The sequence below is a fragment of the Ranitomeya variabilis genome, chromosome 7 (genome assembly GCF_051348905.1).
Source record: "Ranitomeya variabilis isolate aRanVar5 chromosome 7, aRanVar5.hap1, whole genome shotgun sequence".
Taxonomy (NCBI): Eukaryota; Metazoa; Chordata; class Amphibia; order Anura; family Dendrobatidae; genus Ranitomeya; species Ranitomeya variabilis.
In genome coordinates, this window is record NC_135238.1 from 142,666,304 (window position 1) to 142,689,953 (window position 23,650).

A 23,650-nucleotide genomic window follows, 5' to 3' on the forward strand; every position below is an offset into this window, starting at 1 on the left:
ATTTGTGCAGTAATGACTCAGCATAGGTGATAGTGGTGGCATTATCACACACCTGAAAATAACAAATATTTTATAAGCACAAGTTGGATGTAACATCTTTACATTTAACATCACACAATAGACACTATACTACAGTATACACTTGTTTAAAACATATTCTTTGTACTTATCAGCTACTTTAATCTTACTTGAAGTATGCAAAATGTTATACCAATGTTATAGAAACTATTTCAGATTCAAGTTCTCCAAAGTGACTACAAAGCAAAAAAAATGAAAAAATATATTTAAAAAAGTTCAAAATATAAAAATCTAAATCACATTAATTTGCCCATTTATTAACCCAAAACAAATAAATCAAAACTAAACATATTTGTTATTGTTATGTTCGTAACTGAACTAAAAAAAAGTACAGTCATGGCCAAAAGTTTTGCGACCAACATAAATTTTGGGTTTCACATAGTTTGCTGCTTCTGTGCTTTTAGATTTCTTAGTCAGGCTTTCAATGATTTCTGAAGTACAAGTATACGCTTCTCATAGGTTTTAAATATTTTATTGATAAATACATCAAGATTATGCAAGGACTCAATATTTACAATGTTGATCCTTATTTTTCAAGACTTTTGCAGATCACCCTGGTAGCTGGATATCAGTTTCTGGCTCAAATCCTGACTGATAGCAACTATTCTTGCCCAATCGATACCTGGGGATTGCACAATGAATGTGTTTTGTTAGTTCAGCCCTAATTCATGAGTAGGGATCACAGGTTCTCACTGGGACTGAGATTTGGAGAATTTCCTGGCCATGGAATTTTTTTCACAGAACCACATAGATATCACATTGTTCATCACCAAATTGCTTCTGTATCATATGGGAGAAGTTGCTCTTCGAGGATGTTAATATACAGTGGGGAAAAATTATTTAGTTAGCCACCAATTGTGCAAGTTCTCCCACTTAAAAAGATGAGAGCGGCCTGTATTTGACATCATATATAGACCACAAGTATGAGAGTCAAAATGAGAAAACAAATCTAGAAAATCACGTTTTCTAATTTGGCAAGACTTATTTTGCAAATTATGGTGGAAAATAAGTATTTGTTCACCTAAAAACATGCAACATTTCTGGCTCTTACAGACCTGTAACTTCTTCTATAAGAGGCTCCTCTGTCCTCCACTCATTACCTGTAGTAATGGCCCCTGTTTGAACTCGTTATCAGTACAAAAGACACCTGTCCACAACCTCAAACAGTCACACTCCACACTCCACAAACTCCACTATGGTGAAGACCAAAGAGCTGTTGAAGGACACCAGAAATAAAATTTTATCCCTACACCAGGCTGGGAAGACTGAATCTGCAATAGGTAAGCAGATTAGTGTGATTAAATCAACTTTGGGAGCATCGTAACAAAGGCTACCATCAGTAACACACTATATCACCAGGGACTCAGATCCTGCAGTGCCAGATGTTTCCCCCTGCTTAAGCCAGTACATGTCTGGGCCCATCTGAAGTTTACTAGAGAGCATTTGGATTATCCAGAAGAGTATTGGGAGAATGACATATGGTCTGATGAACGAAAAGTAGAACTGTTTGGTAGAAACAAAGCTTGCCGTGTTTGGATGAGACAGAATGCTGGGCTGCATCCAAAGAACACCATACCTACTGTGAAGCATGAGGATGGCAACATCATGCTTTGGGGCTGTTTCTCTGCAAAGGGACCAGGACGACTGATCCTTGTACATGAGAGAATGAATGGGGCCATGTATCATGAGATATTGAGTGCAAACTTCCTTCCATCAGCAAGGGCATTGAAGATGAAACATGGATGGGTCTTTCAGCATGATAATGATCCCAAGCACACCACCAGGCCAATGAAGGACTGGCTTCACAAGAAGCATATGAAGGTCCTGGAGTGGCCTAGCCAGTCTCCAGATCTCAACCCCATAGAAAACCTTTTGAGGGACTTGAAAGTCTGTGTTGTCCAGCGACAGTTCAAAAACATCACTGCTCTAGAGGAAATCTGCATGGAGGAATGACCAACATATCACTAACAGTGTGTGCCAACCTTGTGAAGACTTACAGAAAACGTTTGACCTCTGTCATTGCCAACAAAGGATATATAACAAAATATTGAGATTAACTTTTGTTAAAGACCAAATACTTATTTTCCACCATAATTAGGAAATTAAATCTTGCCAAATCAGACAAGGTGATTTTCTGAATTTGTTTTCTCATTTTGACTCTCATAGTTGTGGTCTACCTATGATGTCAATTACAGGCCTCTCTCATCTTTTTTAAGTGGGAGAACTTGCACAATTGCTGGGTGACTAGACACTTTTTTACCCACTGTATCATTCTTTATTTATTGCAATGTTCTTAATCCTTAAAAAGTGGGTGGAGAAACAAAAACACTAAAATTGTGATAAACTCCAAGCACTGATTAGACAAGAATGGGTTGTCATTAGTGATGAGTGAGTGAACTCGTTACTCGAGTTTTCCAAGCATGCTCGGGTGTTCTCCGAGTATTTTGGGAATGCTCGTAGATTATGTTTTTGTTTCCGCAGCTGCACGATTTGCAGCTGCCAGACAGCCTGAATACATGTGGGAATTCCCTAATAAACAGGCAATCCCTGCATGTGTTCAGGCTGTCTTGCTGCCACAAATCATGCAGCTGTGGAAACAAAAACATAGTCTACGAGCACGCCCAAAATACTCGGAGAACACCCGAGCATGCTCGGAACACTCGAGTAACGAGTACACTCGCTCATCACTAGTTGTTATCAGTCTATATTCATAAAAAAGGAACAGCACAAAAATCTTTTTAACTTATCTCTGGGTGCAAATCCTCCAGGTAACCTGTTCACTGGTTATCTTGAATGCGTAAAGTTCAAAAAAGAAGGCAGCACTCCATTTTCCAAATAACTGTGCAGAGTTTAATCAGACCCACATGTCTGGTGCGACGTTTCGGCACAAATGAGCCTTTCTCAAGCAGTGGATACATCATCATTGTGCATATATATACCTTTTAACAATATCGTTAATCAATGCCATTTGTGCTTAATAAATTACAATACAGTATAATATACTCCATGTGTTTCATATATCATCTGATACTAATTCATATAAAGTGCATACGTGCTTATGTGCAACTGGTGTTCTTAATATATAAGTATATTAATCCAAACTGTGTATGATATAATCATAATTCTCTTGCTCTTACCACTGAAGTAACCTGCTGCTAATGGAGGACAACATTTTGTTCGGCGTTCCTTCAGATCTACTGCGCATGTCTGGCGCATCATATAGCTATGTCAGGTTGCAGACCAATCCTAGTATCGGTAATTGTGCGCATGCGCCTAAGCGCTATGCTTGGCCATCTTTGTAGTGGCATACCTAATTTCCTCTGTTAGCCCAGCGTATCCCTAAGAGCTGGCGCATGCGTATACACATTAACAGCGCTGTCTTAGTAACTTGGTGCTAAACAAAATACGGGCAGTCTTTTAATAGAACCACCATCTTTATAATGTCATCTTCTGATGATGCCCATATTATGACTATGTTACTATAGGATACAACGCGCATAACACTGCCCTGACTCTCCAGGCTCAGCCTTCATCAGGTCATCTCCCAGGAGTCACATGGCCTTCAGCTAGTTGCACCTAACCCTTATGGGTCAGGATGCCCCAAGCATGAACCACCATATAGCAGTAACACTAATATCCATTCATATTTTAGTTGTGATCACGCTGAAATAAACATTATACATAAATGTGTTCAACTACTTTATTGATTGGCCCACAGCCCGACAAAATATTATATTATGAGATAAGAAATAACTTTACCGAAATTTAATTTCATATTATATAGGTATACAAATATTTAAAGAATAAACATGTATATGTTCTCCATTTTTGCAGGGTGCTTCAGGGCAATCATCCAGTCCTGTTTGGATAATAAACAGCATCTGAATAAAACAAAAAATAAAATTAGAACGTACATATTGACAGTTATATCAAAGTACTTCTACATTAAAAATAGTAATACTATCAACCATACTAGATATCAGGCTAATGAGCGTTCTCATAATATTGTATGTATCTTAAAATCTACATTAAGGCCCCTAGGTCTAAGGGTGTTAATTTCATATATCCACATCAGTTCTCTTTTTTTGAGAATCTGTTCCTTATCTCCTCCTCTTCTCTGTATTGGGACAGCATCTATGATCCTACATTTTAGATCTCTTTCGCCATGTCATTTAAAAAATGTCTTAAAGAAGCAATGGATGCATCCATAATAGATCAAGAGTTGTATGACTTCCTGTTGGAGGAGAACCCACGCACACCTGTGCTCTATATTACACCGAAGATACATAAAACTTTGGTCGACCCTCCGGAGCGACCTATGGTTTCAGGAGTTGGTTCTATATTTAACAAAATGGGTATCTTCCTAGATAGAATACTTAACCCGATAACAAAAGAGTGTAAATCATATATAAAGGACACCACAGACTTTTTAAGAAAGATAGAGGCACTGCATCTTGAAGGGGAGGTAGTTTTAGCATCCTTCGATGTAGTGTCACTGTACACCTCTATTGATCATAAACGAGGTTTGAAAGCAGTAGAGAAGAAGTTGGACTCCATTAAATATACTGTGGAAGGTAAAATGTTTTTGTTGAGGATGCTGGAGATCATACTTAGGCGCAATTGCTTCTTATTTGGTGACACGTTTTACACGCAAAAACAAGGTACACCCATGGGGGCCAATATTGCCCCTTCATATGCTAATTTGGTCATGGAGGAGGAGCTCGTCTATGTGTCCCACCACTTCCGGCATGTGCTGGTGTGGTGGAGATACATAGACGATGTATTCCTCCTTTGGACAGGTACACAAGATGAATTGGATGATTTCCATGCATTTCTCAACACAACTGACCAAACGATTAAATTTACACTAGTAAGATCCAGAACTGAAATCCAGTTCCTGGATGTAATGATAGAATTAAAAAATGGCCAACTCTTAACTACATTATATGTGAAGAAAACGGATAGGAACAATCTACTTTTGTGTGATAGCCAGCATCCGAGATCTATGAAAAGATCTATACCATTGAGCCAATTGCTTAGGGTTAGACGTATTGTTAAAGAGGAGGATAAGGTTGATGTAGCAATAGATCTGTTGGTAAAAAAATTCTTAAATAGAGGATACCCTAGAGGGTTATTGGAAATGACAAAAAATACAGTAATGAAAAAAGATAGAATGGAACTAATCAATAAGGGATCAAAGGAAAAATGTAGGAAACTATATAATAGAGTTCCCTTTGTCTCTACATATGGAGAGGAAAGTAGAGATATTGCTAATATTATCAGAAAACATTGGTCAATGCTAGGAAAATGTCTTCCTGATGTTCAGGAATTTAGAATGCCAACACTAAATTCATATAGGAGAAATAAGAATATAAAAGACATCCTAATAAAATCAGATATTGGCTCTAAAAAAAGTACCCAAAGGTCATTAACAGGGTCCAAAAGAAAAGGTTGCTTTCCGTGTCTAAATTGCATAAATTGTAAATATATGATTAAAGGATCTATGTTTCAGCACCCAATAACAGGGAAGACATACGAAATCAAACAGTATTTGACCTGTAGCTCAGACTACGTTATTTACCTTTTGATGTGTCCGTGCAACCTATGGTATGTCGGTGAGACAACCTGCGAGTTTAAGACAAGGTTAAATCAACACCGATATACCATAAGGAAGAATAAAGCGGACCTTCCAGTTCCCAAGCATTTTTCCGACTGTAAGCATGGCGAAAGAGATCTAACATGTAGGATCATAGATGCTGTCCCAATACAGAGAAGAGGAAGAGATAGGGAACAGATTCTCAAAAAAAGAGAACTGATGTGGATATATGAACTTAACACCCTTAGTCCTAAGGGCCTTAATGTAGATTTTAAGATACATACAATATTATGAGAACGCTCATTAGCCTGATATCTAGTATGGTTGATAGTATTACTATTTTTAATGTAGAAGTACTTTGATATAACTGTCAATATGTACGTTCTAATTTTATTTTTTGTTTTATTCAGATGCTGTTTATTATCCAAACAGGACTGGATGATTGCCCTGAAGCACCCTGCAAAAATGGAGAACATATACATGTTTATTCTTTAAATATTTGTATACCTATATAATATGAAATTAAATTTCAGTAAAGTTATTTCTTATCTCATAATATAATATTTTGTCGGGCTGTGGGCAAATCAATAAAGTAGTTGAACACATTTATGTATAATGTTTATTTCAGCGTGATCACAACTAAAATATGAATGGATATTAGTGTTACTGCTATATGGTGGTTCATGCTTGGGGCATCCTGACCCGAAAGGGTTAGGTGCAACTAGCTGAAGGCCATGTGACTCCCGGGAGATGACCTGATGAAGGCTGAGCCTGGAGAGTCAGGGCAGTGTTATGCACGTTGTATCCTATAGTAACATAGTCATAATATGGGCATCATCAGAAGATGACATTATAAAGATGGTGGTTCTATTAAAAGACTGCCCGTATTTTGTTTAGCACCAAGTTACTAAGGCTACGTTCACATTTGCGTTGTGCGCCGCAGCGTCGGCGCCGCAGCGCACAACGCAAACAAAAACGCGGCAAAACGCACGCTAAAACGCTGCGTTTTGCGCCGCATGCGTCGTTTTTGCCCGCAAGTTGGACGCAAAAAAAATGCAACTTGAAGCGTTTCTTGCGTCCAACGCTTGCGGCCATGCGGCGCAAAACGCAGCACAACGCATGTCCATGCGCCCCCATGTTAAGTATAGGGGCGCATGACGCATGCGGCGCCGCTGCGGCGCCCGACGCTGCGGCGCTGACCGCAAATGTGAACGTAGCCTAAGACAGCGCTGTTAATGTGTATACGCATGCGCCAGCTCTTAGGGATACGCTGGACTAATAGAGGAAATTAGGTATGCCACTACAAAGATGGCCAAGCATAGCGCTTAGGCGCATGCGCACAATTACCGATACTAGGATTGTCTGCAACCCGACATAGCTATATGACGCGCCAGACATGCGCAGTAGATCTGTAGGAACGCCAAACAAAATGTTGTCCTCCATTAGCAGCAGCTTACTTCAGTGGTAAGAGCAAGAGAATTATGATTATATCATACACAGTTTGGATTAATATACTTATATATTAAGAACACCAGTTGCACATAAGCACGTATGCACTTTACATGAATTAGTATCAGATGATATATGAAACACATGGAGTATATTATACTGTATTGTAATTTATTAAGCACAAATGGCATTGATTAAGGATATTGTTAAAAGGTATATATACAGGTCCTTCTCAAAAAATTAGCATATAGTGTTAAATTTCATTATTTACCATAATGTAATGATTACAATTAAACTTTCATATACTATAGATTCATTATCCACCAACTGAAATTTGTCAGGTCTTTTATTGTTTTAATACTGATGATTTTGGCATACAACTCCTGATAACCCAAAAAACCTGTCTCAATAAATTAGCATATCAAGAAAAGGTTCTCTAAATGACCTATTACCCTAATCTTCTGAATCAACTAATTAACTCTAAACACATGCAAAAGATACCTGAGGCTTTTAAAAACTCCCTGCCTGGTTCATTACTCAAAACCCCCATCATGGGTAAGACTAGCGACCTGACAGATGTCAAGAAGGCCATCATTGACACCCTCAAGCAAGAGGGTAAGACCCAGAAAGAAATTTCTCAACAAATAGGCTGTTCCCAGAGTGCTGTATCAAGGCACCTCAATGGTAAGTCTGTTGGAAGGAAACAATGTGGCAGAAAACGCTGTACAACGAGAAGAGGTGACCGGAACCTGAGGAAGCAGTGGACTGGGTCTGGTGTGGAAACATCCAGAGCCACCGTGCACAGGCGTGTGCAGGAAATGGGCTACAGGTGCCGCATTCCCCAGGTAAAGCCACTTTTGAACCATAAACAGCGGCAGAAGCGCCTGACCTGGGCTACAGAAAAGCAGCACTGGACTGTTGCTAAGTGGTCCCAAGTACTTTTTTCTGATGAAAGCAAATTGTGCATGTCATTCGGAAATCAAGGTGCCAGAGTCTGAGGAAGACTGGGGAGAAGGAAATGCCAAAATGCCTGAAGTCCAGTGTCAAGTACCCACAGTCAGTGATGGTGTGGGGTGCCATGTCAGCTGCTGGTGTTGGTCCACTGTGTTTCATCAAGGGCAGGGTCAATGCAGCTAGCTATCAGGAGATTTTGGAGCACTTCATGCTTCCATCGGCTGAAATGCTTTATGGAGATGAAGATTTCATTTTTCAGCACGACCTGGCACCTGCTCACAGTGCCAAAACCACTGGTAAATGGTTTACTGACCATGGTATTACTGTGCTCAATTGGCCTGCCAACTCTCCTGACCTGAACCCCATAGAGAATCTGTGGGATATTGTGAAGAGAAAGTTGAGAGACGCAAGACCCAACACTCTGGATGAGCTTAAGGCCGCTATTGAAGCATCCTGGGCCTCCATAACATCTCAGCAGTGTCACAGGCTGATTGCCTCCATGCCACGCCGCATTGAAGCAGTCATTTCTGCCAAAGGATTCCCGACCAAGTATTGAGTGCATAACTGAACATTATTATTTGATGGTTTTTTTGTTTGGTATTAAAAAACACTTTTATTTGATTGGTCGGGTGAAATATGCTAATTTATTGAGACAGGTTTTTTGGGTTATCAGGAGTTGTATGCCAAAATCATCAGTATTAAAACAATAAAAGACCTGACAAATTTCAGTTGGTGGATAATGAATCTATAATATATGAAAGTTTAATTGTAATCATTACATTATGGTAAATAATGAAATTTAACACTATATGCTAATTTTTTGAGAAGGACCTGTATGCACAATGATGATGTATCCACTGCTTGAGAAAGGCTCATTTGAGCCGAAACGTCGCACCAGACATGTGAGTCTGATTAAACGCTGCACAGTTATTTGGAAAATGGAGTGCTGCCTTCTTTTTTGAACTTTAGTTGTTATCAGTCAGGATTTGGCCCAGAATCTGATATCCATCTTGTTAGGACGAATGGCAAACATCTTGAAAAATAAAGGGGAACACTGTACATATTGAGTCTGTGCACAGCCGTTAAGTAGCAGCGGAAAAAAGGAAAGCGGCAAACCATCCATACAATAAAAGAGTCTTTATTGAAGAATCGTAAAAAAACTTTTAAAATGTGATGGATCCGTCATGGATCATAACTCTGATGCCTTTCTGGCGCACATTGCTACTTTACGATTGTCCATCACCAGCAGGATTTGGCATCCACTCATTGATGTCCCAGTGTACCTTGGATAATATCGGCATGGTGAGCTTACCTTTCCTTTTTTTTCTGATATTGAGTCTTTGTGTAATCTTAATATATGTAGTTGTCAATAAAAGTTTAAAAACATATGAAAAGCTTATAATTGTCAATAACTAGAGATGGGCGAATGTGAACAGTAAAGTTCGGTGTCCGTACCGACCACCTACTGTTTGGGCACAGACACCGAACATGGAATTTACGAGGAAGTCCATGTTACTTTTCAGGTTTGGATGCCTAAACACATGGTGTTTGTCACCCTGTCATGTGCATGATAGCGCAGCAAACATCGCTTCTGATCAGCGGTGAAATCTTCCCTGCTGGTCAGAGAGCCACGGTTCCCATGCTATCAGAAGACAGCAGGAGCGCTCAGCCGTAATTGGGGGTATAAAGTTTACCTCTGATCACTGGTATCAGCTGATGGGACAACTGCTCCCATCATTCGAAACCTGCTGCCGCTAATAACAGAGAGAGCAGGAGAGCTTGGATGGGAGTATTCATCAGCTGTTCCTGCGCTGTAAATAAATAATTTAAAAAAAACGCGTGGGTTCCACCTATTTTTGATAACCAGCCAGGCAAAACTCAACAACCACAAGACAGATTTTATCAGCAAAGGTATCATTTTAATTAGTATAATAGTGCCAACGTGACAGTTTCTGCAGGTAACTCTGCACAAATTAATTCCTACTTGGCTGAACACTACTGAAACATCAGCTTTCCCAACAGGTGGCTAATATTAATTACTGGAGTAAGAAACAAAAAGGACATTTGTTACCTCATACCAATGGCACCAACTGGAAACTGTTGCCTCTTCAGACATTTTTTACCCTAGGTAAAGTGCACAAACTGCACATATTTTTTATAGCCTGTAACAAATCAGTCCAACATCTGAAATAGTTGAAGGCTACTGAGAAATGCAGGCTATGAAGGGAAGACAGGACAACTACTCAAATCTGCCTATCATAACTTAAAAATGCAGATTTAGAAACAGGAGGTTCAAAGGCACTTAGCAAATTGCTTCATACTTTGCTAGGGATATTCACTTTTCTGGATTGCTTATACCTAGCGATGGGCAAACCCCGAACAGTAAAGTTCGAGGTCCGCACCGAACACTGGCACCCCGAACATCGGGTGTTCCCCATGCTGTCATCTGCATGACAGCGCAAGAAACACCAACCACTCTGATTGGCAGTAAGATCATTACTGCTGGTCAGAGAGCTGTGTTTCCACAGCAGCTGTGACTGGTCACAGAGGCATCGGATGATATGAGTACTGCTCACATCAGCCTATGCCTGCTGTTGCTGATAACAGCAAGAGCAGGTGCAGCTGATGGGAGAATTCATGAACCAGCGCCTGACCTATAAATAAACAAATTCCAAAAAAAAAAAGATTTGGGTCTGTTCTAGTTTTGATAACCCGCATGGCAAAACTGACAGCTGTGGGCTGCAACCATCAGCTGTCAGCTTTATCATGGCTGGTTATCAAGAATAGAGGGGTCCCACACTATTTTTTTTTTAAATATTTAAATAATATAAAAACAAAGTGGTCTAGCCCAAATTCTCCTGAATTATTGTAAACATATACTTCCTGGAGCCTATGCATATCAGAGGAATATTGGAAAATATGACAATCCCCCACCACTTGTCCTATCACTATTTCACACTTCAAACATCTTAGAAAAAAAATTGAGATCTGTGTCTTTTCCAAATATCATTGTATTGTTTTATTATAATTCTTATAAAAAGAAAATGATTTCCATTGGTTATAGATTACATAATAATTAAAATGTGCTTTGTGAAATAAATTCTGCATCATTCATATGAAGAACACTACTGAAGATATACTATAGGGATACGAATATTAATTTTTACATTACAAAATACTTTGAAAAGGTCTGATTGTACAGTAAGCCACTGTACAGGGATGAGTAATGAATCTTCCATGTGTCTTGTGTACTGTGATAAGCAGAATCAGTGGAAGTATTAGGAAAACAATAAGCAGTGGCTGATAGAAGATCCAACTTACATACAGATTACACAAAGTATTTTCCAAGTCCCAGCCAGCTGCAATATAATAATGTATATTAGGTAAAATTATCTTCTGTTGATGATTCCCCACTGGTAATTGAGCTGCCACAAAATGTCATGTTCCATACGGTAATGTGCCATTGTGAGCTGTATCCAGTCTCAATGTGTTATCCTGGGACTCATGAAAATCATAATACAATAGCAGCAAAGTATTTATTTTTGTTACATTAATGTTCCCTGCTGTCTTATGATAGGATGTGAGTGCTTTACTTCAAGGAAATACCTACTGACTGAGAATGATTTGTTCTTCCACTCCCTCCTTTTTAGCAGGAAACCAAAAATTTTAGTAGGTATAAAACTTTTTTTTTATGATTGTGTTAATTAAGACATCCATTCAGAGTTAATGTTGCTAATGTGATTAGAAAGCACAGATTACAACAAATGTGTTAACTCCAAATTAGCTTGTTTTCCTTTACATAAAATATATAAAATTGAAAAAGTCTTTATCATGGTATATTAACCCCTTAAGCCCCGAGGGTGGTTTGCACGTTAATGACCGGGCCAATTTTTACAATTCTGACCACTGTCCCTTTATGAGGTTATAACTCTGGAACGCTTCAATGGATCTTGGCGATTCTGACACTGTTTTCTCGTGAGATATTGTACTTCATGTTAGTGGTAAAATTTATTCGATATAACTTGTGTTTATTTGTGAAAAAAACTGAAATTTGGCAAAAATTTTGAAAATTTCACAATTTTCCAAATTTGAATTTTTATGCCCTTAAATCACAGAGATACATCACGCAAAATACTTAATAAATAACATTTCCCACACGTCTACTTTACATCAGCACAATTTTGGAACCAAATTTTTTTTTTTGTTAGGGAGTCATAAGGGTTAAAATTTGACCAGCAATTTCTCATTTTTACCACACCATTTTTTTTTAGGGACCACATCTCATTTGAAGTCATTTTGAGGGGTCTATATGATAGAAAATACCCAAGTGTGACACCATTCTAAAAACTGCACCCATCAAGGTGCTCAAAACCACATTCAAGAAGTTTATTAACCCTTCAGGTGTTTCACAGGAATTTTTGGAATGTTTAAATAAAAATGAACATTTAACTTTTTTTCACACAAAATTTACTTCAGCTCCAATTTGTTTAATTTTACCAAGGGCAACAGGAGAAAATGGACCTCAAAAGATGTTGTACAATTTTTCCTGAGTACGCCGATACCCCATATGTGGGGGTAAACCACTTTTTGGGCACATGACAGAGCTCGGAAGCGAAGGAGCGCCATTTGACTTTTCAATGCAAAATTGACTGGAATTGAGATGGGACGCCATGTTGTGTTTGGAGAGCCCCTGATGTGCCTAAACATTGAAACCCCCCCACAAGTGACACCATTTTGGAAAGTAGACCCCTTAAGGAACTTATCTAGATGTGTGGTGAGCACTTTGACCCACCAAGTGCTTCACAGAAGTTTATAATGCAGAGCCGTAAAAATAAAAAATCATATTTTTTTCAAAAAAATGATCTTTTCGCCCCCAATTTTTTATTTTCCCAAGGGTAAGAGAAGAAATTGGACCACAAATGTTGTTGTGAAATTTGTCCTGAGTACGCTGATACCCCATATGTGGGTGTAAACCATTGTTTGTGTGCATGGCAGAGCTCGGAAGGGAAGGAGCGCCATTTGACTTTTCAATACAAAATTTACTGGAATTGAGATGGGACGCCATGTTGCGTTTGGAGAGCCCCTGATGTGCCTAAACATTGAAACCCCCAACAAGTGACACCATTTTGGAAAGTAGACCCCTTAAGGAACTTATCTAGATGTGTGGTGAGCACTTTGACCCAACAAGTGCTTCACAGAAGTTTATAATGCAGAGCCATAAAAATACAAAATCATATTTTTTCACAAAAATGATTTTTTTACCCTCAATTTTTTATTTTCCTAAGGGTAAGAGAAGAAATTAAACCACAAAAGTTGTTGTGCAATTTGTCCTGAGTACAACGATACCCCATATGTGGGGGTAAACCACTGTTTGGGCTCATAGCAGAGCTCGGAAGGAAGGAGCGCCATTTGACTTTTCAATGCAAAATTGACTGGAATTGAGATGGGACGCCATGTTGCGTTTGGAGAGCCCCTAATGTGCCTAAACATTGAAACACCCCAGATGTGTGGTGAGCACTTTGACCCAACAAGTGCTTCACAGAAGTTTATAATGCAGAGCCGTAAAAATACAAAATCATATTTTTTCACAAAAATGATCTTTTCGCCCCCAATTTTTTATTTTCCTAAGGGTAAGAGAAGAAATTGAAAAAAGAAAAAATGGTCAGCACTCACCATTCCCGATGCTAAAAAAGTCTTTATTAGAACATGGACACGGACAGGGAGAGCATGGTGTCCAGGGATAACAGCTGTTTCGCGCTACATGCGCTTCCACAGATCCCGATCATCGGGATCTGTGGAAGCGCATGTAGCGCGAAACAGCTGTCATCCCTGGACACCATGCTCTCCCTGTCCGTGTCCATGTTCTAATAAAGACTTTTTTAGCATCGGGAATGGTGAGTGCTGACCATTTTTTCTTTTTTGTTTTGGTCATATGCATATCTTTTGGTTGAAGCACCCCATAAGCCCATGCATTGAGTAGTGGGAATAGGAGCTGGTACAGCGCATCGTGGCACGCCGTTAGGTGATCGTGAAAAGCAGCAGTGCAAGTATTTATTCTTTTTGTTGGACTAAGAGAAGAAATTGACTTTTCAATGCAAAATTGACTGGAATTGAGATGGGACACCATGTCGCGTTTGGAGAGCCCCTGATGTGCCTAAACATTAAAACCCCCCACAAGTGACACCATTTTGGAAAGTAGACCCCCTAAGGAACTTATCTTGATGTGTTTTGAGAGCTTTGAACCCCCAAGTGTTTCACTACAGTTTATAACGCAGAGCCGTGAAAATAAAAATTCTTTTTTTTTTTCAGAAAAATTATTTTTTAGCCCCCAGTTCTGTATTTTTACAAGGGTAACAGGATAAATTGGACCCCAAAAGTTGTTGTCCAATTTGTCCTGAGTACGCTGATACCCCATTTGTGGGGGGGAACCACTGTTTTGGCACATGGCAGAGCTCGGAAGGGAAGGAGCGCCATTTGGAATGCTGACTTAGATGGATTGGTCTGCAGGCGTCACGTTGCATTTGCAGAGCCCCTGATGTGCCCAAACAGTACAACCCCCCCACAAGTGACCCCATATTGGAAACTAGACCTCCCAAGCAACTTATCTAGATATGTTTTGAGAGCTTTGAACCCCCAAGTGTTTCACTACAGTTCACAATGCAGAGCCGTGAAAATAAAAATTCCTTTTTTTCCCACAAAAATGAATTTTAGCCCCCAAATTTTTATTTTCCCAGAGATAACAAGAGAACTTGGACCCCAAAAGATGTTGTCCAATTTGTCCCGAGTACGCTGATGCCCCATATGTTGGGGTAAACCCCTGTTTGGGCGCACGGGAGAGCTCGGAAGGGAAGGAGCACTGTTTTACTTTTTCAACGCAGAATTGTCTGGAATTGAGATCGGACGCCATGTCGCGTTTGGAGAGCCCCTGATGTGCCTGAACAGTGGAAACTCCCCAATTCTACCTGAAACTAATCCAAACACACCCCTAACCCTAATCCCAACAGTAACCCTAACCACACCCCTAACCCTGACACACCCCTAATTCTAATCCCAACCCTAATCCCAACCGTAAATGTAATCCAAACCCTAACCCTAACTTTAGCCCCAACCCTAACCCTAACTTTAGCCCCAACCCTAACTTTAGCCCCAACCCTATCCCTAACTTTAGCCCCAACCCTAACTTTAGCTCCAACCCTAGCCCCAACCCTAACTCTAACCCTAGCCCTAACCCTAACCCTAACCCTAACCCTAGCCCTAGCCCTAACCCTAGCCCTAGCCCTAACCCTAGCCCTAACCCTAGTCCTAACCCTAACCCTAGCCCTAACCCTAGCCCTAATGGGAAAATGGAAATAAATACATTTTTTTTATTTTATTATTTTTCCCTAACTGAGGGGGTGATGAAGGGGGGTTTGATTTACTTTTATAGCGTTTTTTATATCGGATTTTTATGATTGGCAGCTGTCACACACTAAAAGACGCTTTTTATAGCAAAAAAGTTTTTGCGTCTCCACATTTTGAGACCTATAATTTTTCCGTATTTTGGTCCACAGAGTCATGTGAGGTCTTGTTTTTTGTGAGACGAGTTGACGTTTTTTATGGTAACATTTTCGGACATGTGACAGTTTTTGATCACTTTTTATTCCGATTTTTGTGAGGCAGAATGACCAAAAACCAGCTATTCATGAATTTCTTTTGTGGGAGGCATTTATACCGTTCCACGTTTGGTAAAATTGATAAAGCAGTTTTATTCGTCGGGTCAGTAAGATTACAGCGATACCTCATTTATATCATTTTTTTATGTTTTGGCACTTTTATACGATAAAAGCTATTTTATAGAAAAAAATAATTATTTTGGCATCGCTTTATTCTGAGGACTATAACTTTTTTATTTTTTTGGTTATGATGCTATATGGCAGCTCTTTTTGATGGACAAGATGACGTTTTCAGCGGTACCATGGTTATTTATATCTGTCTTTTTGATTGCGTGTTATTTCACTTTTTGTTCGTCGGTATGATAATAAAGCATTGTTTTTTGGTTCGTTTTTTTTTTTTCTTACGGTGTTCACTGAAGGGGTTAACTAGTGGGACAGTTTTATAGGATGGGTCGTTACGGACGCGGCGATACTAAATATGTGTACTTTTATTGTTTTTTGGGGGGGTTTTTAGATAAAGAAATGTATTTATGGGAATAATATATATATTTTTTTTCTTCATTATTTAGGAATTTTTTTTTTTTTTTTTACACACGTGGAAATTTTTTTTTTAACTTTTTTACTTTGTCCCGGGGGGGACATCACAGATCGCCCATCTGATAGTTTGCATAGCACTCTATCAGATCGGCGATCTCACTCACATCGCCGCAGGCTTACCAGCGCCTGCACGGCACCCGGAAGTACTCCCTGCAGGACCCGGATGCAGCCCCGCGGCCATTTTGGATCCGGGGCCTGCAGGGAGGAGATGCTCGGTACAAGGTGAGTACATTCCCTTGTACCGATCCTCTCAGGGAAGCCCGCAGGGAGCCCCCTCCCTGCGCGATGCTTCCCTGTACCGCCGGTACACCGCGATCATGTTTGATCGCGGTGTGCCAGGGGTTAATGTGCCGGGGGCGGTCCGTGTCCGCTCCTGGCACATAGTGCCGGATGTCAGCTGCGATAGGCAGCTGACACCCTGCCGCGATCGGCCGCGCTCCCCCCGTGAGCGCGGCCGATCGCTATGACGTACTATCCCGTCACTGGGAATTAAGTCCCAGGTCACCTTGACGGGATAGTACGTCATATGGGATTAAGGGGTTAAAATAAAAAATAATTGAGTAAGTTTATAAGTCTTAATGTGCCTGGAGACCATGTAAGTATATTACTATTCATATAATAAATGCTGACTGTGAACATCTGTCATTGAGATTAATTAGTATTATTATTATTTATTATTATAGCGCCATTTATTCCATGGCGCTTTACATGTGAGGAGGAGTATACATAATAAAAACAAGTACAACTGGTACAGGAGGGGAGAGGACCCTGCCTGCGAGGGCTCACAATCTACAAGGGATGGGTGAGAATACAGTAGGCGAAGACAGAGCTGGTCGTGCAGCGGTTTGGTCGATCGGTGGTTAATGTACAAGATTAATGTACAAGACCACCCGCACTATATAAATCATTTATGGGTCATGCTTAATTTCAGTTTCGTAGGTGCAAACAGAACTCATCACATAGAAAACTCCAAAATTATAGGTAATATTTATTCTTCAGATTTTTTTCTTGCCTCTAATTCCTCCATTGCCATATGGGACTCATAACTAGAGATGAGCGAATATGTTCGGAAAACAATCGCCAAAAATAAGTTAGACACGAATATGTCACATTCAGATTTGTGATCAAAAACACGAGCAAATGTTTATAAAATCTGAAAAAAATCATTGACATTTGGTAAAAGTGTGGGAAAATATTTTTGTTGCCACATTTGATGTGATGAGTGGAGGGGGTGGGGAAAACTCAGAGGAGCGGGGTTCTTGTAAAATTTGTTTCTAGCTTTATGTATGCACATTGCGGCTATCCAATCAGGGAGCAGGTAGCATACACATCGTCCAGACACAATGGCTTGTGCCATGGCATGCTGGAATCACATGTCCCTCTCTATATAAAGAGCAGACATCTTAATTTAGTGCCAATTTGTCAATATCACAGTGCAGAGAGGCAGCTCCTGATGCTGGTACTGGGTGCTGATAGGTTTTAGCTAGTTAGCTAGGCAGTTGTTTCTAAATCAGAGAGTTTAGATAGCTAGTGTCCTGCGTGGCATTGAAATTGACTTTCCAACAGATTTTTTTTTCTTGTGCCATTAGTGAGGTCCACAGACAAAAACAGCAGGGCACATTTCATAAATGTGTGTTGTGCACTGCTTCTGTTGTGCTTCATGCATGAGTAGACCTTTCAAAATCAGTTTTTTTCTGTTGCTAACTTTATTCAGCATTCCATATCTCATCTTGTCATTTAGTTGCGGTGAAATTTATTTGTGTGCACAGCAGTTGTGGAATAAAAAAATATTATTTTTCTGACCGCACGCCATATCCCACCTTCTCATTTTTTGGCTTTGACATTCATTTGTGTGCACAGCTGTTGCTGAGTAAAAAAAACATTTTTTTCTGTTGCTAAACGTGATACAGCACGACATATCCCACCTCATCATTTATTGGCGGTGAAATTCATATTTGTGCAGAGCTGTTGCAGAGTAAAAAAAAAAATTATTTCCGTTGCTAGTGTGATTCAGCCCACCATATCCCACCTTCTCTTTTTGTCACCATGAAATTCATCTGTGTGCACAGCTGTTGCAGAGTGAAAAACTATATTTTTCTGTTGCTAAACCTGATACAGCACACTGTATCCCACGTTATCATTTTGTGGTGGTGAAATTCATCTTTGTGCAGAGCTGTTGCAGAGTAAAAAAAATGCTTTTTCTGTGACAAACGTAATACACCAGGCTAGATCTGAGCTTGAAATTGTTTGGGGCATATATTCTACTGTATACAGGCCTCATCCACAGTAAAAAAAATTATTTCTTCTGTTACTAACATGATACAGTAAAGGAGATCTCAGTTTGAAACTGGAGCAAATCTTCTATGTTACACAGGCCTCATCCACACTAAAAAATACTTTCTTCTGTTACTAACGTGATACAGTAGGGCAGATCTCACTTTGAAATTATTTGGAGCATATATTTTTTGTTGTACAAGCCTCATGCACACTGAAACAATTATTTTTTGTTACTAATGTGACACAGTAGAGTAGATCTCATTTTTAAATTTTTTGGAGCATATCTTCTGTTTTATACAGGCCTCATCTACACTAAAAAAAATTATTCTGTTACTAACGTGATACAGTAGAGGGGATCTCACTTTGAAATTGTTTGGAGAATATATTCTTTGTTATACAGGTCTCATCCACACTGAAACAATTATTTATTTTGTTACTAATGTGATACAGTGTGGGAGATTTCACTTTGAAATTGTTTGGAGCATACTTTCTATGTTATACAGGCATCAACCACACTAAAAAATACTTTCTTCTATTACTAACATGATACAGCACACCATGTTTTACCTTATCATTTACTGCCACAGAAGCTGCGTGCAGAGCTGTTGCAAACTAAATAAAACTGTTTGTTTTAGTTGCTAATGTGACTAAGCAAATTGTCATTTAGTGCCGCTGAAATTAAGCTGTCAGTATATGGTTAACAGCCGCACTCATGGGAGATATTTCAAGGTATACAGTTTTATTCTTCTGCACAACAGTTTACCACAGTGGTAAATAACAATACAGTGTAGGAAAAGGCAAAAATTATTTCAAGAGATTTCTTTCAGGCACATTCAGTTTAGTGTGGCCATTGAAATTAAGCTGCGTGCATAGCTGGCGCAGAGTAAAAAAATCAAATTTTTAGCTGCTAATAGTGTGCTCCTGCCAAACTATCTGAACAACATGATTGGGAAAAAGCGAGGTCATTGTGGAAGGGGGAATAGGCTTGGTATTCAAGGTGTATGTGGGGTAGATGGTAATGTTGGTGAAAGTACTAGTGAACTAACACCATCACGTCCTATCCAAACACAACTGACATATTCTGCTACTGGATGGGTTAGTCCACTCCCTTTCTTTGGCAGCTGCACAGCGGTACATCTTGTTGATGAGGACCAGAATGAACATGTGCTAGAGTGGATGGCAAGTGCTGCTTCAAGCAGCCTCTTCTCCACCTCAACAACACACACAGTACAGAAGACAGAGGTGGCACCCCAATTACACTTGTTTCCACCCACATCACAACTCTCCAACTGCCAAACTGATTTTAAGAAACCACAGATGGGTGAGTCTGCAGAGCTGTTCACACTTTCTGTGCCATTGGCATCAGAAGCGTATTCCAAAGATTCACAGAGTCAAGAAGAGGAAATCATCTGCACCGATGCCTCAATTTTTTTTAGCTTGGATCTGGGGCAGGACGAAGTAGGGTCAAAGCAGCATCCTGACCCTCATTACTTAACGTTAACCCCTGGGGTGGAGGTGATCCTGATGAGACTTAGATTCCTGAGGTGAACGTAGACTGTACTGGGCTGTCAGGACAGGAAGAGGAGGAGAGTGACTCTCAGGGCCAGGAATAGGATAACACAGAGGATGATGAAGAGGTGTTAGATTCCACTTGGTGTGAACACAGAGGTAAGCAGCTGAGTCGGTCATCTGTGGAGGTAGAGGAGGAGGTTATGTACGGCACAGTCACAGTGTGAAGCAATCATGATGGGCACTGAATTTTCAGCCACAACTATGGTCAGCAACGTTCAAGGGTTAGCAGCATACGGGGCAGCAAGGGTTGCCTAGTCTGGGCCTTTTTTTGACACTGATGAGCCAACTCATGTTATCTGCCAAATTTGCAAATAAAACTAAGTAGAGCAGAGGTCTCAAACTGCATTCCTCGAGGGCCACAAACAGGTCATGTTTTCAAGATTTCCTTGTATTGCACAGGTGATAATTTAATCACCTGCACAGAATGATTCCAGCACCTTGTGCAATGCTAAGGAAATCTTGAAAACACGCATGGTTTGAGGCCCTCGAGGAATGCAGTTTAAGACCCCTGGAGTAGGGGGAAAAAGTGCAATAATTTGACTACTACAAGCATAAACCTTCACATGCGTTATCAATATACATTAATCTGTTAATCCCACTGTGATAAAATGCAGACCAGCGGACCTCAACAACCATCAGCCGCCCCATCAACCGCATTTGCTGCTTCTTCCTCCTCCTCTGTTACTGTGCCTTGTTTTGTCACGCAGGTCTCCGGCCGTAGAACCTCTGGTTCATTACCTGCTCCAGTTAGGCTGAGTGAAAGCCCATTATCTGTAACATAAGTGGACGTGCCTGCAGTTTATGAGCAATCTTAGAGAACGAGCAGACCACAACTTTATCAATCCACCATAACATCTTTGCCTGCACCTCACTCGTGGTCCAGAAGTTTGTCTGGTTCACCGTACTTTGCCCACTCTCAGCACTGCAGCCAGCTCTTTGTCCCGCAGTTTTGGTCACATAAAAATTGTTTCCTCCTACACATGACAATGCCAAGAGGTTGAACTCCACCATCTCCAATCTGTTAGCCATGGAAATGCTGCCTTTCTGCCTGGTAGATACAGACAGTTCCCGAAACAGTACCCCAATACCAGTTGCCCAGTCGCAATTACTTCTTTAAGAAAGCTGTGCCTGTGCTACACCAGCATGTCACAGACAACATCACTCATTCCTTACCTAAATCTGTCTGCTAGATACTTACTATAGACACTTAGACAAGAAAACATGGCCAAGGGCATTACATCTCACTGACTGGGCACTGGGTGACTCTGGTGGCTGTGGGGTCAGGTGAGGAAGCGGCTGCTCCGCAAGTCTTGGAATCCCCAAGGTTTGCAGGACAAACCTCTGTATTTCACACTTCCTCTACTGCTTCTGCCTCCTCCACCTCCTCTAGGGCCTCCACCAGTGCCTTAATGAAACATGCGTTCCAACAGTGCAGAGTGAATCCCCACCACCTCCGTACTGCACAGCTAGGGCTCACCACAATCAGGCAGTGTTAAAATTGGCCTGATTTTAAAACTGCCTTGGATATCGCAGTAAAAAAGCTGAGGAGTTGTGGACAGCTCTCCATGCTGAGTTTGGATGTCTCTGCTGAACCTGGATCCATGGAAGGCTGTGTCCAATAATGGTGTGAACCTGGTGACAGCCCTACGCCGAGGCAAGCTCACACACGTGCTTTACATGGCTCACGTCCTCAACCTGGTGGTTCAAAGTGATTTCTCTGCCACTATCCTGGCTTGGGGGAGCTGCTGCAGAAAGCACAGAAGCTGTGTGCTCACTTCCACAGTTTGCACCCCTCAGGTCATTGACTTGCATCGATACCGAGGTTGATATGTAATGTGCCGACACAGTGGAATTCCACTGTGCACATGTTGCAGCGACTGTGGCAGCAGCAACGAGCCCTGATGCAGTATGTCATATAGCCTGGGCAAACGTGTGGATGCCAAAGAAAGGGAGTCGAGTAGCCTGTCCAGTAGCAGAAGTTGTCAGTTGTCTTTGAAAAGGACAAGCCAGTGTTTGTTCAGTAGAGCTTTCAGGAAAATTACCACCTACCTCAAGAACACCTCGAACACCAAGCCCATTCAACATTCCACCATGACCTTTTCCCACTCATGTTGGATGTACCCTTTCCCTCTTTTAAACAGCTGTTTCACAATTGTTTAACAATCTGTATTTATTTGGTGAGATAGTGTGGCTGGACCATAGAATTAACACAAAAGATTGTGGACTCCTGGGTGGACAACATAATTAGCACAAAGAATTTAGATGCTGAAATGTAAACCGCTGGCTGGACTGCACAATTTGCACAAAAGATTTAGACACTGAAATGTGTACTCCTGGCTAAACCACACAATTAGCACAGACTATTTAGAGTCTGAAATGTGGTCTTCTGGCTGAATCACACTATTAGCAGAAAGGATTTAGATTCAGAAATGTGGCATGGTGTCTGGACCACACTATTAAGAGCAAGGATTTAGATTCAGAAATGTGGCCTGGTGTCAGGACAAGAATATTAGCAGAGAGGATTACGATTCAAAAATGTGGCCTGTTGTCTGGACCACACTATTAGCAGAAAGGATTTAAATTCAGAAATGTGGCCTGATGTATGGACCACACTATTAACAGAAAGGATTTAGATTCTGAAAAGTGGATTCCTGGCTGGACCACACTTTTAGCACAAACTATTCAAAATCTGAAATATAGCCTGGGGTCTGGGCCACACTATTAGCAAAAAGGATTTAGATTCAGAAATGTGTCCTGGTGTCTGGACCACACTATCAGCAGAAAGGATTTAGATTCTGAAATGTGGACTCCTGTCCGGGCCACACAATTAGCACAAACAGTTTATATTCAGAAATGTGGACTCCTGGCTGGACCACACTATTAGCAGAAAGGATTTAAATTGAGATATGTGGCCTGATTTCTGGACCACGCTTTTACCTGAAAGGATTTAGATTCAGAAATCTGGCCTGGTGTCTGGACCACGCGAGTAGCAGAAAGGATTTAGATTAAGAAATGTGGCGAGGTGTCTGCACCACAGTATTAACAGAAAGGATTTAGATTCTGAAATGTGGTCTCTGAGATGGACTACACTAGTAGCATAAAGGACTTAGATTCAGAAATTGAGAAATGTGGCCTAGTATCTGGACCACACTATTAGCACAAACTATTTAGATTATGAAATGTGGACACCTGGCTGCACCACACTATTAGAACAAATTATTTAGATGCTGGAAGATCGATTTGACACATGATCCTATCTAACTGGACTAGCTGACAATAAACCGCCTAGCTAACTATCGGACTACTTGAAGCAGCAGAAGCAATCTCTCTGAGCTGTTACATTGACAAAATGGCGCAAAATGGCCGCTTTTTATATGAAGAAGGACTTGTGGCTTCAGCAGCCAATGACAGAAGCACTTGTTTCTGGATGTAGTGGATGGTTTCTGTTACCTGATTGGCTGCTGGAATCTAAACA